The sequence below is a fragment of the Cebus imitator genome, unplaced genomic scaffold, assembly GCF_001604975.1.
Source record: "Cebus imitator isolate Cc_AM_T3 unplaced genomic scaffold, Cebus_imitator-1.0 Scaffold183, whole genome shotgun sequence".
Classification (NCBI taxonomy): Eukaryota; Metazoa; Chordata; class Mammalia; order Primates; family Cebidae; genus Cebus; species Cebus imitator.
Genome location: NW_016107498.1, coordinates 1,858,734 through 1,864,733, shown reverse-complemented (window position 1 = coordinate 1,864,733; position 6,000 = coordinate 1,858,734). Strand labels below are relative to the sequence as shown.

At 38.9% G+C, this 6,000-nt stretch overlaps 1 protein-coding gene across 2 annotated transcripts in view; it reads right to left on the bottom strand.

The window, feature by feature from the left end:
• Positions 1-6,000, bottom strand: part of SH3GL2 (SH3 domain containing GRB2 like 2, endophilin A1) — a 225,686-nt gene that overhangs the window by 42,181 nt on the left and 177,505 nt on the right. The window lies entirely within an intron of this gene.

Here is a 6,000-nt window from a genome sequence, read left to right as displayed (position 1 = left end):
AAAAAAAACAGACACATAGACCAATGGAGTAGAATTGAGATCTCAGAAATAAAACTTCACAACTACAATTAATCTGGTCTTCGACAAATCTGACAAAAAGCAAACAACAGGGATAGGATTCCCTATTCAATAAACAGTGCAGGGATAACTGGCTGGCCATACGCAGAAGATTGAAACTGAACCCCTTCCTTATACCATATATACAAATTCACTCAAGATGGATTAAAGATTTAAATGTAAAACCTCAAACCGTAAAAACCTTGAAAGACAACCTAGGCAATACCATTAAAGACATATGCATGGGCACACATTTTATGATCAAGACACCAAAAGCAATTGCAACAAAAGCAAAAATTAACAAATGGGATCTAATTATACCAAAGAGGTTCTGCACAGCAAAAGAAACTACCAACACAGTAAAGAGACAAACTACAGGGTGGGAGAAAATTTTTGCAAACTATGTATCCAACAGAGGTCTAATATCCAACATTGATAAAAACTTAAACAAATTTACAAGAAAAAAAGCAAACAACCCCATGAGCAGGTAGGCAAAGGACATGAATACTTTTAAAAAGACATTTATGCAGCCAAGAAACATATGAGAAAACACTCAACATCACTGATCATTAGAGAAACACAAATCAAAACCACAATGAGATACCATCTCACCCCAATGAGAATGGCTATTAAAAAGTCAAAAAAATAATAGATGTTGGCAAGGTTGTGGAGAAAAATGAATGCTTATACTCTGTTGGTGGGAGTGTAAATTAGTTCTACCATTGTGGAAGACAGTGTGGTGATTCCTCAAAGTCCTAAAGACAGAAATACCATTTGACCCAGCAATCCCATTACTAGATATATACCCAAAGGAATATAAATTATTCTATTATAAAGGCACGTGCACATGTATGTTCACTGTAGCACTATTCATAATAGCAAAGATATGGAATCAACCAAAATGCCTATCAATGACAGACTGGATAAAGAAAATGTGGTATGTATACACCATGGAATACTCTGCAGTCATAAAAAAGAATGAGATCAGGTCCTTTGCAGGGACATGGATGGAGCTGGAGGCCATTATCTTTAGCAAACTAATGCAAGAAAAGACAACCAAATACCACATGTTCTCACTTATAAGTAGGATAAAAATGATGACAACACATGGACACAGAGGGAAACAACACACATTGGACCCTATTGGAGGGTGGAGGGTGGGAGAAAGGAGACGATGAGGAAAAATAACTAATGGGTACTAGGCTTAATACCTAGGTGATGAAATAATCTGTATAACAAACCCCCATGACACATGCTTAACCTATGTAACAAACCTGCACATGTACCCTTGAACTTACAAGTTTAAAAAAAGAAAGAAATTGGACTTCAAAGATCAAACAAATAATAAAAATAAAAGTTAGCCAGGCATGGTGGTATGTGCCTGTAGTCCTAGCCACTTGGGAGGCTGAGGCAGCAGGATCACTTGAGCCCAGAAGTTTGAGGTGATAGTGAGCTGTGATTGAGCTACTCTACTCCATCCTGGACAACAGAGTGAGACCTCAATATCCAAAAAAGCAAGTAAATAAATAAATTAGATAGATAAGCAGATGAATTACATACCCACTTGAACATGAGGTAACTCGCAGTGGTATATAAAAGAAATGTTAAAACGTCATACAAAAAACTAAAATCTTTTCAAATTCTTAACTTTTCTGTCACCAAAGTTAAGAAAATGCAACTATTAATAATGCATATACATCTACCTAAAGTACTGAGACTCGTGAACAAGAACAGCTAAATAAACAATCACAGAGACATGACGCAAAAAGTGTCCTGGGAAGGTCTGTCTGGCAGTGCGATACAGGCTGGTCCAAGAGTGATGTTTTTAGTAGCCCCCTACTGACTCAGAAGAGTTAATGCATCTGTCCCCAAGCTGCCTTGATTTGAAACATTATCTTATGTATTCAGAAAGCCCAGCTGACAAACAACACGTTGGAAAACAAAAATAAGCAAGATTATTAGGCTGTGATTGCTCCAGTGTATTTGTTTGTTGTTAATCTTCTTGGCCATTACCTTTAATGAAAATAAGCTTGGATATATATTGCAAACGTGTAACTTAGAGGAAGCTTGTCATCACTGAATTTCACACTAAGGACAAAGATGTCTTTAAAGCTCATCTTGTTTGGGGCTCTGGCCTTCCTTACATCCCCACACCAGCGGGGGTCTCTTAGCACAGTGCTCCATGCCTCCACCTTTCCCATCACACCATGAAGGAGACGTCCATGGGCACACTCAGGGATATGTGTTGCTCAGAGCATTCTGGCTGGAACTCTACTCCTTCTTCTCCCACTTGAGAGACATCACTGAATCCAAGTAAGAGTAACATCATTAAAAAGTGACATTATTAGTAACAAAGTACTAGCCACAGAACTCACAAGAGATGACTGGTGTGCCTCACATGATTGCGGGGAACTAGTGGGTCAGCCTGTGTTCCAACATGGGCAGTGGGAAATAGGGGCTCAGCCTGTGTTCAAGCACAGGCAGTAATAGGGAATTCCGTCATTTCTGAGGCAAAAACAAACAAACAAACACACCCATACAAATACAGCTTTGATAGCCAAAAGCTTTTCTTCTATTGAGCCAGAATCTATCTCCCCATGGTTTCTACTCATTAATTCTAGCTCTACCACTAGGGCTGGATAGAAGAATTGAATCCCTCTCCACCCAATGACTGAGTATATGAAGATAATGACTGTGGACATTTTCCTATTGGCCTTTCTCCACATCCAACTCTGCCAATAATCCTCTCTTATTCTCACGTGGAATGGCATTCTTTCTCAACATCTTGCTCTCCTTAAAACTCAAGCTGCTCCTTAAAAAGAATCCCACTTTTATTAAAGGGCCCATAGACATGTTTTTATCCCTAGGACATCTTCTGGTTTCAACAGAAGAGATTTCCGAGGATACTTTTCAGGCTGAAAAAGAGATACTATATTCCTTGGCTTAGAATTATGCATTAACCATATAATCAGGGACAAGATAAATGTTCAGGATTTAGCTCAGACACCCTCTGTCTTCTAGGCAGCCTAATATACCCAGCCTGAGTTAGGTCTTCCATGGGAATCCTCCCTGGGACACCAAGCACTATGTTCTGTAAGGTATTGGTTCGTGTATCTCTTTTTTAAAAATAAAAACTGAAAGCCCCTTGAAGGTAGAGACAGTGCCTTAACATGGAGGCACTTTCCAAGTGAATTAATCAATGTAATTATACACACAACAAAAAACTACACAATCATTGTAGCAACTGAGAGAAATTTGAGAAGGAATCAGAGGTTCTTCAAATTTCAGAACTTCCTCTTCACAACAAAAAAGCTGTAACTCTTTGAAAGCTGTAACTTTCAAAGAGCAAATTCTCCAGTGTGTGCAACATAGTAAGACATTTAGCCTATGTTTAACAAAGCTTGTAAGCAACAGACAGCATTTTAAATGAAAACAGAAAGAATTCCATGCAAGGCACTTGAGAGAAATCATTATGGGCAGGGATCCTACAGAGACAGCACAGCCGCAGGATTCCAGTCAACCAGCTCAGAGAGAGGAGGGCTGCAGAGCTAAGGGACACACAAGATGATTTTACTGCATCTCAGTGGGAGAGTGGCTGGGGCTGCTGATTAGAGAAACACCCCTAGGAAAACCCACTTCTCTCTCCCAGTAGTGTTGCTTGAAGCAAACCCCTAATTTATTTCATTTTGTTGTCTAATTGCACCCCCGAGAATACAGATGAACAAAGGTCTCTCTATCCCAAATGCCTGATGAGCAGAAAACCAACTATGGAAAGGCAATTCTTGCGTCTGCTTGGAAACACTGAGCTAAAACATTTGTGTGAATAATAAATTAATAGTAGAGAAAAGATTTGAGAGTCTAAATCCAAAGCAAATGCTTTCAATTACCACAGAAATCTTACACTATTCATGTAAATTTAGCATGAGTTAAGGGTACAAAATATGCAACAAAGACACAGATGAAACAAAAGATATACAGAACTAAACAGAGTAGAACAATTTCCACACTGCACTGAAACCTAAATCTCTCAACTTACTCAGGTATAAACCCAAGTAAAGAGCCATGAATGTGTTCTTCAATGAATCAGAAGTTTACTTTGTTGCAGGCATATCTGTATTTTGAAATAAAAGCTTCAGAAACATTTCCATAAATTAGGAGAAATAATCCTCATATCTTACTTTCAGACTCAAAAGAAGGTCTGTTGGTATTTGCCTGAAGTAAAATCCTTGCAGATTCTGTTTCAATTAGTTTGCAAAATTGGCATATATTTCTCACCAAAATAAATCTCCAAAGGTCTAATTAGTTGCTCAGTGATAAATTCTACTCAGTTTTCCAAATTTCCTATTCCTTTTAGTCTCATTTAAGAAACAGAAAGTTAGTTTGTCTCAGTTTAGACAATGAGCTGCCTAGCTTATTCCCTTTAGTCCTGGCAGATGCTAAAAGCAAGTCAAATTCTGACTCTCGGTCAGTACTTAGTTCCAAATTCCTAAATACCTGCCTAATCTTTCATTAATTACATGACATTTAGCCATGTGACATACTATAAATGCTCTCCTGGGTTGCGGGGAAGAAGGAGCAGCAAAGGACAAGGAGGAATCAAGCAACATTGGGTGAAGACAGACTGATTAATCCATGGACTGCTCGAATGAAGGGCAAGGCACTCCAATTTTATGGGGAGTAGAAGAGTCAAAGTCAAGACATTCTGGGAATGTGTGTCAGTTCCTGGAGTCTCAGAGGCTGCAGAAGATGGATGGGTAAAATACTGTTTCCAGAACGATGGGTATCCATGGCTACCAGCTGTGGTTGAAGATCAGGTGGTATTTAGAACCACCTGGAGATGAGAAACAGGAACCAATGCAGATTTCGGTCCTGCTGGAGCAGGTAGCTACCAGGCCTCAGCTGTAAGAGTCTGGCTTTCCAGACTTCAGAAGGCTGGGACTCAGAATTCCAGTAAAAAAATATCCTAACCAGTGGGTACCAATTAGTGAGGCCTGCTTCAAGAACTTAGCCAGAATGACCAGCTGGATCAACACTATGCAGTCTCATTTCACAACACCCAGCCTCTTGGCAATGTATCTTTTTTTTGGGAACTCAACAGTTCCCTCTTGCCTGGTTGCATGCTGTTTTCTTTACCAGGCTCTGCTAACTCTTTCACATCTTCAACTTAACTATCAGTAAGGTTATCCCTGACATTACAGAATAGGTGGGCTTCTCTAGCACCATGAGTTTTCATCCTTGCCATGCTGGTCATTACTTGTCCCAAGTTTGCCTTCCCCACTAGACTATGAACTTCGTACACTCAGATACCTTGTCTATATCCCACCTCCTGGTTCATGGAAGACACAAAGGAAATATTTACTGAATTCATCAATAAACTCATCAGGAGAAAAAAAAAAGAAAGCACCAAGGTTTTTTTTTGTTTTTTTTTTGTTTTTAAATTTCCCGCACTACACTGATGTATACCTAGGAATTTTTTGTTTGACTCTTCATGCAAACATAGCAAAAACAGCAAAGCTGATGTAGGCTGTTGGATCTGATGTGGACTAAAAAAAAATCCAGTCCCTAAAACAGCTCTGGGAGAGTCAAAAAAAGAATATTGCTTTGTTACAACAAAGTACAAAAGCAATATTCTTAATAATGCTTAAATGTGGTTTCTAGGTACCATAGGTTTATAACAACCTCTTCTGTCCCACTAGAGGATTGGTACTCTCACATCCATTACCCACCATGCACTTAAGACCTAAAATGTTTCTGTGAACAATGCAATATATGCCTTTAATTATAAGCCTAAATGTCACTTAACTCTGAAGAGGGTCAAAGTGAAAGAAAAGTAAAAGAGAAAATATGGCTCATGTCCCAAGAAAAATAAAATAAGATGTTTTGTCCACCACTTCTACCCTCACTTGCTGAGAACCTATCTTTTAAACACAAAGCTAAATGATG